The 12,890-nt window shown below is 38.2% G+C and overlaps 1 long non-coding RNA gene across 1 annotated transcript; it reads left to right on the top strand.

Annotated features, from left to right (window-relative positions):
• LOC109850055 lies at positions 9,984-11,308 on the top strand. Its single transcript, XR_002249313.1, has 3 exons — positions 9,984-10,059; positions 10,477-10,522; positions 10,748-11,308. It is a non-coding gene; the product is annotated as an uncharacterized LOC109850055 (long non-coding RNA).

Below are 12,890 nucleotides of genomic sequence, written 5' to 3'. Positions count from 1 at the left end.
AAAATAATAATAAAAGAAATACAACTAATCTCAGAACATAAGTACAGTGCCAAGTCAAAATCTACATAATTCCCATGTCGTGATCTTCTGTGAGATAGTCATATGCAGGGTTAATAATTATGTCCAAAACAGGAACTATATACTGTGATTTCCAAACTCTTAGAATAGGTGGCAGATGTCCAACACGAGGACTGAAATAGATTATAGTCCAACACGAGGATTGAAATAGATTATAGTCCAACACAAGGACTTCTGTAGATTATAGTCCAACACGAGGACTGTGAAATTGTGCAACGATCGCTGAGATATATAGAATAATCTACCTATACCAATCCATACTCAAATCATTGTGTAAGTCCCCAATTTTATACCCTCAGGTCATCTATCATGCATGGACACATAGTAAGACTAAATACCATTGTCAGATAAACCAGGTAATCACTAGAACCTGAACGAATATTTAAGAATGCACAAAATAGGGAAAAAGCAACAGAGAGAACGACGGTCGACCGCACCGGTCGACCGCTCCCTGATACGTTTCTGTCGGTCGACCGCTGCGACCTCGCGGTCGACCGACAGAGCGTCGCGGTCGACCGATGAGGCTCTGCGGTCGACCGCAACCCCAAAACGAGCCCAGCGGTCGACCGCACCGGTCGACCGCCAAGCGGACAGAAACCCAAATCTGGGTTTCTGTCAGCTCGAAACCTGAAAAAAAATTTACAAAATTTCTACGATAACAAGTGTTCTAAAGTTCTGGAGAAAGAATAACTAATCTCAAGCATGAAATCCATATTCCCGATATTTCAAAGTACATGAGAAAACAAATTGGAAATGTTTTAAAAGACAATAAAACATGGTTAAACTCTTGTTTAAGAAAACTCAGATCTAGATCTTCATTAGACAAAGCGTTGATGAACTTTCGTAACTGAAATATCGATTCTTGCAATCCATAATGTAAAGAACTCATTTTTATACGAAAATACCTGTTGGGCTCTTCAAAAACTCATGGAAAATCAAAATAAAACCATGGAAAATAGGGGTGAGGGATTGGGCGAGATGATACTCGCCTTAGATGCTGACAACTGCTCTGGAGATGATCCTCTTTTGCTCAGATCTGCGAAAATCCCCTAGAACTCCTCCAAACTCGTCAAATCACCAGGTCCAGCTAGGGTTTTTGAGAGAAGAGAGATGGGGGCTAGGGTTTTAGGTCTGAGGTGAAGAGAAGCTCTCCTAGGTTGAAATAGTACATATACAAATGCCCTAACCCGACCCGAAACCCAATAAGACCAAAACAAAAATCGTAAAAGAAAACAAACCTGTAAACCCTCTGTCCGCTGATCGGTCGACCGCACCAGTCGACCACCACGGTCGACCGCGTCGGTCGACCACCACGGTCAACCGCGTCGGTCGACCGCTCAGCACAAAAATGCCCTCTGTTAGGCATTTCACATGCTGGCCTTAACACTCGATTTCTCTCACTTAAATACACCTGCTGGGTGCCCAAACACTGATAAAAAAAATGTACATCTGATATATATACATGATTATTCATCATAAGAGAATTATTCACTATTAATAATTCACATATATTTATTATAGAATTTTTGGGGTTTTACAGATCGTCAGCTTTTTCTTGGTTATCAAAGAAACAGTTTGTTGTTGCTCTATCAAGTGGAGAATCAGAATACATTGCTGCATCTGCTGGTACATGCTAAGAGATATGGCTTAGAAATCTAATGAAGGAGCTGCAACATGAACAAGAAGCACCAAAAGAGATCCTCATAGACAACAAGTCAGCTACTGCGCTTGTAAAGAACCCAATAGCACATGGAAGAAGCAAGCACATAGAGACAAGATTCCACTTCATCCGACATCAAGTCACGAAGAAGATTGTGAAGATGATATATTTCAAGTCTAAAGACCAAATCGCTGACATCTTTACTAAGCCACTGAAGACAGAAGCATTTTTGAAGCTTAAGAAAAAGCTTGGACTTGTGAGAAATGAAATTGTTGCTGAGGGGGAGTGTTAAATATCAGTAAAATTTCTCCATTCTTCTAGAAATATTTCAAGGACTCAAACCTTCTTGTAGAAATATCTCAATGAGGAGTCAAACATTATTCTAGAAATATCTCAAGGAGGAGTCAAGCATTATTCTAGAAATATCTCAAGGAGTTAAGCCTTCTTGAATAATGTGTTTCTGGAAAGATCTACCACACCTATATATATGAGTCCACCTTCATTTGGTTGGAAGCAAGTAATGAAGCAAAGTGAAAAGAAGAGAAAGAAGTAGAGAAGAGAGCGAAGAATAGCTTGTAGGCAAGAAAGCTAGTGTACTAGTGTGTAGGTGTGAGAGTAACTTGTAAAAGAAAGAGAGGTGTAGTCTTTTGTGAGAAAGATGTACTCCCTTATTTAAATAAAAATAAATTTTGTTAACCCCTCCTTTGTCCAAGAATTTTTTATCCAAAGCATCTTTTCGTGTCCACAAATTCTATCACTCTTGACTCCCACGGTCACCCCGATTAGAATAATTGTGGAGAGAGTTTCTATATCTCATGGATGCAATATTGACCGGTAAGAAAGGTGTCCTCGATGTTTTCCTCTTTGTGTTGAAGGAGGCTCTCATGGGGGAGGAGCATATAGTCTAGGTCTTCAAGAGAGATATCATCAACTCTTATGGTGATAGATGGCAGGAAGGAGTCATAGAGTGGACCGAGGCTAGTGAGAACATGCAAGATGAGATTAGAGTCAGATATCTGATGATCAATGACCATGAGATTGTTGGAAGTTTTGTTCATGAAAAGGCAATTTTGCCTTTGTGAATAGTCCCACATCGGAAAATGAGATGAATAGTAAAGGGTATATAATGGTTCTCTCCTTATTGGGCTTTGAATAGTGTTTTCTGCATGCGGGTAACGGAAGCATTAACCGTGCGTAACGGTCCCTTGGATTCAGCGGGGGTTACACCTTTCATCACCTATAAAAGGAGGCTTGGAGCTCATTCAGAAACACACCAACGAAGAGAAAAATCTCTACACTCTCTTCTCTCTACTCTTATACCTCCAATAAAAGATTTCGGCTACATATTTACATATTCTATTTTCTGAGCAACTGTTTTCGTCTGAGCATAAGCTCTGTGTCTCACGCCCGAGTGCAGAGGCCGGCCGATTCCGGGTTTTTTACCGCTAGGGGAGAGAGGACAAACTGCGCCAGGGCGATAGGTGGGTCCTTAATCTTCTAGGGCAGTGATATCACGACTGCTCCCAATTAGGCCTGAATTTTCTAACTCCTTAATTTGTTTATATTCCCGTTTTGACAGCATTCTAGAAGATTAACTATATTCTTGCTGTTAAGATAATTAGTTTTAAAAATTTTAAAATAAAAAAAAATTACTGTTCATCGGGATTACTGTTCACCCGAATTTCATATATTTTACTTACTTGTTGTATTAGTTAATTGTTTTAACTTGTTGCATCTAAATTAGTTAAAAAAAAATTATTTCTTTGTTGCTTCTGTGCTCAAATTCAGTATCTATCATAAACAAAAAATCTTTAAGTGAACCGGTTTAAGTTTTCTTGGATTAGTTGGTGTCTAAGGAAAGGTTTAAGGGTTGCGTAAAGCGCTCTGCAAGAAACGAGGTACTTAATCGATCATTGATCAACCTCTAGTACTATCCTTACCTGGCCAAACTACCCGAGTAAAACTTTAATCTTTTCACTTTTAGAGTTTTTGGTTAAGAGCAGGTTTAATTAAGTTTCTGGTCTAGTAATATTGACAAAATCCTTTTTATATCAGATTACATCTACCTAGACTAGTAAACTTAAATTGGACTTATGGCAATTCCTGATCATTCAAAAAGTGTCAAACCTGAGAAGTTCACCGGTGTTAACTATAAACGGTGGGCTAATCAGATGAAATACTGGCTTACTACCTTAGGTCTTTTATCTGCTATTGACACTTCTGAGTCATCTACTAGTGGTTCTCAACCTTTGACTCCTGATCCTGCTCAACCTGCTCCTTCCACTTCTGGTTCTGGTGCTAGCTCCTTTTCTAGCTCTATGAAACCAGAAGAAATCAACTATCATTGTTGTCATAGGATTCTTAGTGCACTTGCAGACAACCTTTATGACATATATTATGAGTTCAAAAGTGCAAAAGAACTATGGAATGCTCTTGAAGCAGAATATGGCTATGATGATGCCGGAATTCTGTGTTTCACCTCCTCCTCCTTCAATAAGTTCATGATGGTTGATGACAAGCCCATTAATGAACAAATTCATGAATTCCTAGATTTCCTCCGTCATCTCCAATCAAAAGGAAACACTTTTACTGACGATTATAAAGTTTCCTGTTTGATTGATAAACTTCCTCCCTCCTGGTCTAGATTTGCTGGAGATCTCCGACACAAGCAAGGAGATCTAACCTTAACTGAAGCCCTCAAGGCTATTCGTATTGAAGACCAGCATAGGCAAAATTCCAATACCAAGAATGAAACAAAAGCTAAAGTAAACTTGGTAGAGGATAAGCCTAAATCTAAGAATTTCAAACCCAAAGGGAAGAAATTCAAGAAAAATCAACAATCTTTCAACAAATCTTCCTTCAAACCAAATCCCAATTCTTCCAGCCATAAGTCTGATGAGAAGTTCTGCTTTGTCTGTGGTAGAACCAACCACATGGCTCACAACTGTTTCTTTCGGAAGAAGGAACCGGCCAAACCTGCCCCTAAAGGAAATGGATCCAACAAAGTTAATATGATTGAAATGAATCCAACCTCCTTCAGGTTAGCCTCTTCATCTCATCTTGTAAATTCTCTAACTTCTTTCACTGATTGGTATTTGAATTCCGGAGCAAATATCCACATCTGTAATGACCGATCTTGGTTTTCAAATTATCAGGAATCACGTGGAGGAAGCATAAGCTTAGCAGATGACTCCACTAAATCAATAATAGGAAGTGGACGTATAGAGCTCACCATGACTTCTGGGAAAGTTCTTCATCTGCAAGGCATTTATCATGTTCCTTCTCTCCGTCGCAATTTGATTAGTGAATCTCTTCTTCTTAGAGCTGGTTATAGGATTGTAAAAGAATCCAATAAATTTGTGATTACAAAGAGTAATGTTTTCATAGGAAAAGGTTTTATCTGTAATGGCCTTTTCAAACTCAATGTAATCAATTCCAGTTCTAATGAAATTTCTGAGTCTTCTGTTATTCAAATTGTTGAGTCTTGTGATGTTTGGCATGGACGACTTGGACATGTAAATTTTCAAACCTTGCAGAGAATGAGTAAATTAAACCTCATTCCTAAATCTTCTCATGATCCCTCATCTAAATGTGAAATCTGTGTTCAAGGGAAACACACTAAAAAACCCTTCAAGTCTATAACTAGAAACTCTGAACCCCTCGAATTAATTCATAGTGATGTGTGTGACTCTAACCGAGTTCTCACCCGAGGGGGTAGGAGGTATTTTGTGACTTTTATAGACGATCACTCCAGATATTGTTACACCTATCTTCTCAAAACTAAAGATGAAGTCTTAGATAGGTTTAAGGTGTTCAAAGCTGAATCTGAGAACCAACTTGACAGGAAGATCAAGATTCTAAGATCTGATCGTGGGGGGGAGTATACCTCAAATCATATGACTGAATATTGCCAAGAACACGGTATTATTCATGAGGTTACTGCTCCCTATACACCACAGTCTAACGGGGTAGCTGAACGAAAGAATAGAACCCTAATGGACATGGTGAACTGTATGTTACTCAGTTCAGGAGCACCTGAAAATCTCTGGGGTGAAGCTCTTCTTTCTGCTTGCTTCATTCTCAATAGGATTCCCCAGAAATATTCCGATACAACTCCTTATGAATATTGGAAGGGGAGATCTCCTAATCTGAATTTCTTCCGGGTTTGGGGTTGCTTGGCTAAAGTAGCTATTCCCGAACCTAAGAAGAGAAAAATTGGTTCTAAGACTGTAGATGCTGCTTTTATTGGATATGCACTTGATAGCAATGTTAACAGATTTTTAGTCATCAAATCTGAAATCAGTGACATATCCAACAATACCATCATTGAAGCAAGAGATGCAGTCTACTTTGAAAACATCTTTCCTTTCAAATCTAAAATCTCAGAAAATCCCAGATCATCCATTCCTTCTGATCTTCCATCTTCCAGTTCTTTTCAACCTCTTGATATTGAACCTCGAAGAAGCAAAAGAGGTAGAATCGAAAAGGATTTTGGAGAAGACTTTCTTACCTTTCTTGTTGAAGGTGATCCAAGCTCATTCCAAGAAGCAATGGATTCACCTGAATCTCCTTTCTGGAAAGAAGCCATTGATAATGAAATTAAATCTATCATGGAAAACCATACTTGGATACTCACCGACTTACCTCCAGGTTGTAAACCTATTGGTTGTAAGTGGATATTCAAGAAGAAACTCAGAGCTGATGGTTCCATAGATAAATTTAAAGCTAGATTAGTAGCTAAAGGCTTTACTCAACAAAAGGGCATTGATTATTTTGATACATATTCTCCTGTAGCCCGAATATCAACTATCCGAGTATTACTAGCCTTTGCTGCTATCCATAAGCTTATCATACATCAGATGGATGTCAAGACTGCTTTCCTGAATGGTGATTTAGATGAAGAAATCTATATGCACCAACCTGAAGGCCTCATTGCCAAGGGTCAGGAAAACAAAGTCTGTAAGCTTGTTAAATCTTTGTATGGTCTTAAACAAGCTCCTAAACAATGGCACCAGAAATTTGACAACGTCATTGCACAATATGGCTTCACTGTGAATGAATACGATAAATGTGTCTATTCTAAAGTGATAAACAATGACTATGTCATTCTCTGTCTCTATGTTGATGATATCCTTATCTTTGGAACAACACTTGAATTAATTTCAAAGGTTAAGGATTATCTTTCCAAAAACTTTGATATGAAAGACTTAGGTCTTGCAGACATGATACTTGGAATGAAAATCTCTAGAGACACTAGAGGAATATCTTTGAGTCTTTCCCATAGCATTGATAAAATGCTAATCAAATTCAACTTTCATAACTCTAAACCTGTTTCCACACCTTATGATTCTTCTATACCTTTGAAGAAGAATGAAGGTGAACCTGTCTCCCAGCTGAAATATTCTCAGATGATTGGATCTCTTCTTTACATATCCAACCGAACCAGACCTGATATAGCTTATGCTGTGGGGAGACTGAGTCGGTATACTAGCAACCCTAGCAAAGATCATTGGTCTGCCTTAGAAAGAGTATTCAAATATCTAAAAGGCACAATTGACTATTGCTTGACTTACACTGGTTACCCTGATGCTATAGAAGGGTATAGTGACGCCAATTGGGTCACGGATTCCAACAGTGTAAAGTCTACATCTGGATATGTATTTCTTTTTGGTGGTGCTGCTGTATCCTGGAAATCATGTAAGCAAACAATAATTGCCAGGAGCACCATGGAATCTGAGCTGATTGCTCTTGATACTACTTGCACAGAAGCCGAATGGTTAAAAGATCTTCTATCTGAACTTCCTTTGGTCTCTAAACCCTCTCCTCCTATTTACATTCACTCTGATTCTAGATCTACCATAGAGCTTCTAAAGCAAGTACATGTAAATAAAAAACATAACATACATATTCAAATAAGATATAAGTCTGTACAACGCCTATTAGGCAAAGTTGTGATCTTGGACTTTGTAAAGTCTGAGAAAAATCTTGCTGACCCTTTGACTAAGGGATTATCCAGGAGTGTGGTTCTGGATTCATCGAGGGAGATAGGGTTAAGCCCATAAATGAGGTCACTGACAGCGGCAACCCAACCCTTATTTGGAGACGTAGTCCCAATGTCGGTTCAATGTGGTAGAAACAAGCTGGACAAGTGACTCTCGTGTGGAGCATCGACCTAGATATATTTATATATCATTATGTAGCATTTGCTACTACCCCTTCTCTATGATGACGATGCTCTTATGATACAGCTGGCTAGGCTGAGTTTTACTCTTAATAAGTCCAACGCGTGTATTGTGGGGGGTATTAAATAAACAGCTGTAGTACCCTTTGAGGACTTACCTACGTGAGAGGAACCGTGATGGCCGCGGTTAGGGGGGGCTGGGCTAACCCCTAGAAACTCTCATGAGTCGGTTTATTGTGAGCATGGCCTTTAACGCTCAACCCGCTTTGCTCAATAGATGAAGCGTATTGTGTGTGTTTTCATCAATACCTGATTAAAGGGGCCTAATTCAAGGCCTAGTCCATTATGTCCCTCAGGTGGCGATGAACCCACTAAGGAAAGGTTCAAAGCCGAGAGCTACCTCTCCCGAATTCACGATACGAAAGGTTGCCCAACCTATATTTATTCTGTGATTTATTTATTGATTTATTATTTTCAGTCAATATTGCCTTTTGGGGGGGGACTCGCACACCTTTTGCTTCTCAAGCCTTCATTTTTGCACGTTTTACACATTTTGTAACGGCTGCATGCGGGTAACGGAAGCATTAACCGTGCGTAACGGTCCCTTGGATTCAGCGGGGGTTACACCTTTCATCACCTATAAAAGGAGGCTTGGAGCTCATTCAGAAACACACCAACGAAGAGGAAAATCTCTACACTCTCTTCTCTCTACTCTTATACCTCCAATAAAAGATTTCGGCTACATATTTACATATTCTATTTTCTGGGCAACTGTTTTCGTCTGAGCATAAGCTCTGTGTCTCACGCCCGAGTGCAGAGGCCGGCCGATTCCGGGGGTTTTTACCGCTAGGGGAGAGAGGACAAACTGCGCCAGGGCGATAGGCGGGTCCTTAATCTTCTAGGGCAGTGATATCACGACTGCTCCCAATCAGGCCTGAATTTTCTAACTCCTTAATTTGTTTATATTCCCGTTTCGACAGCAGAGATTATCAGAAATAGTTTTGATATTCTGAATACACTTTGTCATGGATGCTAATTCTCGATTAATGCCTTGGACTTGTGTCTTCAAGTGAAAGAATGTGAGCCCTTGAGTGTGATGCAAAGACTTTTGCTAGCGTCTCCCATACGGTTTATGACGTTCTATATATGCCCAATTACGAGGGGGATGAGGGAGTCGGTTAAGGACGTTACCGTCCAACTAAGGATCAATTAGTCATTTCTTATCCATAGGTCACAGGCTAGATTTGGAACATTAAGGATTGGATTTTTCTCATCAATGATTGTCGCGTGAGGGCACTTTTCAGTGCCATCAACAATACCCATGTGCCCTTAAAATTTAAGAACTGCTTTGAATTACATCTTCCAAATGAGATAATTATCCTGATTTAGTTTGGTATGTAAGGGAAACATGACGGTAGGCTATATATGGCATGTTTTTGTTGGAGAGGACACATGACTAACAGTTTGTCTCAGAAAACATGACTACTAGTCTCGTATGTTGAGAGCCAACTTAACCACTGCCATTTTGAAAAACAAGGCTCAAAAAACATACAGGATTATGTTTTCTGAGCCCTTTTTCAAAATCAACCTCTTTTTGACCTATTGGCAGAAAAAAATATATTTTTTGCTAAATATTTAGCAAAGTGATCTATTTTGCTAAATATTTAGCAAAAGTGGTCTATTTTAAAAAAATTTAAAACATTGTACACCCATAAATAGACAGAATTCTAAATGCCAACCAGTTCGTTGTCATCTACGTACAATTCGCTGTTTCTTTTCTCGACGTGCAATCTCTCCTTCTCTCTCCACCCCCCTCCCTACTTCCGCTCCCAATCGCTCTCTCTCCAGTTCCATCAAAGCCCTAGCTCTTAGATCCAATCGGTGATGACGATCCAACCGGCGATGATGATCCGAATGGTGATGGTCTCCGCCGCCTTTTCCTCGCTGTGCGCGGCTGCGATATCGCCAGTCTCCACCGCCTCCAATGGCCTACGGTTAGGATTTTCGACTGAGTGCAGCGGCCTGAGGATCTCGAGGCACTGCCAGGGAGTGGCCTCGACGGTGGAGCCCGCGAGCGGGCGGCTTGTCGGTCGACGTGGCGGCTGTGTGGTCTTTGAGGCTGAGGGCACAACTACTGAAGGTAAAAAAATTACATATTTGTGCCTGATTTTTGTGAGAAAATTACAACTTATTTGCTGCTTCAAGTGGGCGAATAGCTAAAAAACTTTTTTGAGAAAACGGGCGAATAGCTAAATTATGACATATTATGATCTTTATCGAAGTTGTTCACCAAGGTTAGGTTATGTTTAATTTTCCATGTACCTAATAATTGGCTATGATTGTTATGTATCCTTTGCACTTGACGTATGTTAATGCAGAATGCAAGTCAGTAAACTGTAGATGTGTTAACCTATGATTTTAGCGCAAAAGTTTGCTAACTACATGCTAGTGTTTTTATCCATCATAACTTGCTCTTTCTCAAACATTGTCGAATTGTTTGTATGTGATATTGTCAAAAGCCGAAACTTCAAAATTGACACAACTGTATCCTGTGCAGTTATCTGAGGGAACAATTAATTCAAGATTGGACCAAGTATTGTGAGGTATGTTGAATATTTACAATACATGTTCATAAATCTTATAGTATTACTATTATATATGTTATATGGATGATTCTTCATGTTTCTCAAACCTAACTAGTGACAGTTAATTAGCATATGAATATACAATTGATAGTTATACAACAGTTTGGTTGAAAGTTGCAATTACTTCTTATTTGCGAACATGACTGCTGAGCTGATACACGAGTTGTTTGCTTTTCTCCCCAGATGCCTTCCAAGTTATAACTTGTATGGATATGTGAGTGGAGCAGGACATGGCAAGAGTTTCCACCTTCAGTTGAATGACAGATATTGCTCTACCTATCCCTGACTGTAACTTTCATATATTCAAGTGGCTCGTAGAGAATCTTGAGTGAAGCCTTGGCCACCATTTCCAGTTTTCCCCTTTGATTACATAAGGAAAAATTGCCTTCATGTGTCGTATAATTAGAAGATACTGCTTTAGTCTTTCCCATGATGTATGTATGTCATCAAGTAGGTGCAATTTGTTCTCTTGTGTGTTCTTAATGATTTAGATTTTGCACGAGCTACAGAGACCGATATGCTGGAGCTGTTCTATAAGGCAATTATGTTTACACAAATAGAAGATGGCTATCAGCTGTCACATATATTCAAGCTTAGTGTATAAGTATATCTAGAAAATGGGCAAACTGGATGGTTGCTTTGTGATGCTTGGGTTACTACTTACTTTTGATCATGCCATCTAGTTCTAGCTCCATTGTCCTATTTAAACTAATATATCCTAGCTATGGTGGTTCACGTATCATAATCAATGACTTTTTCCTAATCTTTCTTCAGTGTTGCGCAATACAATTTTAAATGAAGCATTTAAACTTTTTGTTTCTTATTGTAACAGCCAGGAAAATATATATGAATAAATAAATAAATAAATAAAATAATTATTATATTTTGTAGCGGAAATTTTCTCCACCGCTTACTAGATCGCTAAAATCTCACCGTCTCCTAACAGTATTTAAGGGAGGAAGTAGGACGAGAAATTCGGATAAAAAAAAGAGAGAAGAAGAAGAAGAGGAAGGAGACAGTGAAAAAAAAGGGGAGAAAAGAAGATTACAGCAACAAGTCAAGATCCCAAGGTATAATCTCCTTTCAATTTCATAGTAAAGGGGAGAAAAGAAGATTACAGCAACAAGTCAAGATCCCAAGGTATAATCTCCTTTCAATTTCATAGTAAATCTTAGTAAATTGAATCAAATTAACAAGTCAAGATCCCAAGGTATAATCTCCTTTCAATTTCATAGTAAATCTTAGTAAATTGAATCAAATTAAAATGAGTAAGGGAGTTAAGTTGTTATGAATAAGAAATAAAAGAATCTAGGGTTTGCAAAAAGGAATTTTTCTTATGTGTTTAGGATGCATGAAACAAAGTGGAAAAAAGAAAAAAAAAAGAGAAAATAACTAACCTAAATCTGACGGGTTCCTTGCCGTCGGCCTCTCTTGATCGTCGACGGGTCCTCGTCCCCGTCCTACCTCCATGGGAGAGAGAGAGAGAGAGAGAGAGAGAGAGAGAGAGAGAGAGAGGGGAGAAGAAAACCAAAAGGAAAAGAAAAAAAAGGGGAAAACAGAAAAAAAAAGAAAAGAAGAAGAAACGAAGAAGGGAGGAGGAAGATGATCAGTTGGATTATTATAAAGGGAGGAAAAATTTACTTTAAGCCCCTGAATCATGTAAAAATTTCTAACAGAGCTTAGTAAAATGAGTTATTGTTGAAAATAACTGGAAAATATCTATTAGGCCCATGTCTTTTGTTCAGTTGCAAACAAGTCCAATTTGAGGAATAAACAATAACTTTTAGACTTGATAAATTCCCAATAACCTCCTGCATTATCATAAATTATTAGGAAGTCCAGAAGCTAGTATATGAGAGTTATAAAATTTTGCTAAATTGCTAAAGTTAATAATAAACTCTAGGAAGTCCAGAAGCTAGTATATGAGAGTTATAAAATTTTGCTAAATTGCTAAAGTTAATAATAAACTCATATGTACTGTAGAATTTAATTATTATTGTTATAAAATTTTGCTAAATTGCTAAAGTTAATAATAAACTCATATGTACTGTAGAATTTAATTATTATTGATTATATTTGAATTTATTAGATTCTAGATTATGAATTTATTTACCTATGATATATGTTTGTTCTGAATTAATAATTAGTCATATATCTTACATTATAAGTTCCGATTGATATTCAGGAGAATAATAGTTTGAGAAAGTCGTGACCACTAGAGGTGAGTTTATTTCTCACTAGTATTTTATAATATGAAATTGCTTAAGTTTTATATTTGATTTATCTTGTGATAAAAATAAATAAATAAATAAATAATATGTCTTTA

The sequence above is a fragment of the Asparagus officinalis genome, chromosome 7 (genome assembly GCF_001876935.1).
Source record: "Asparagus officinalis chromosome 7, Aspof.V1, whole genome shotgun sequence".
NCBI classification, from domain to species: Eukaryota; Viridiplantae; Streptophyta; class Magnoliopsida; order Asparagales; family Asparagaceae; genus Asparagus; species Asparagus officinalis.
This window is presented reverse-complemented; position numbering and strand designations above follow the sequence as displayed.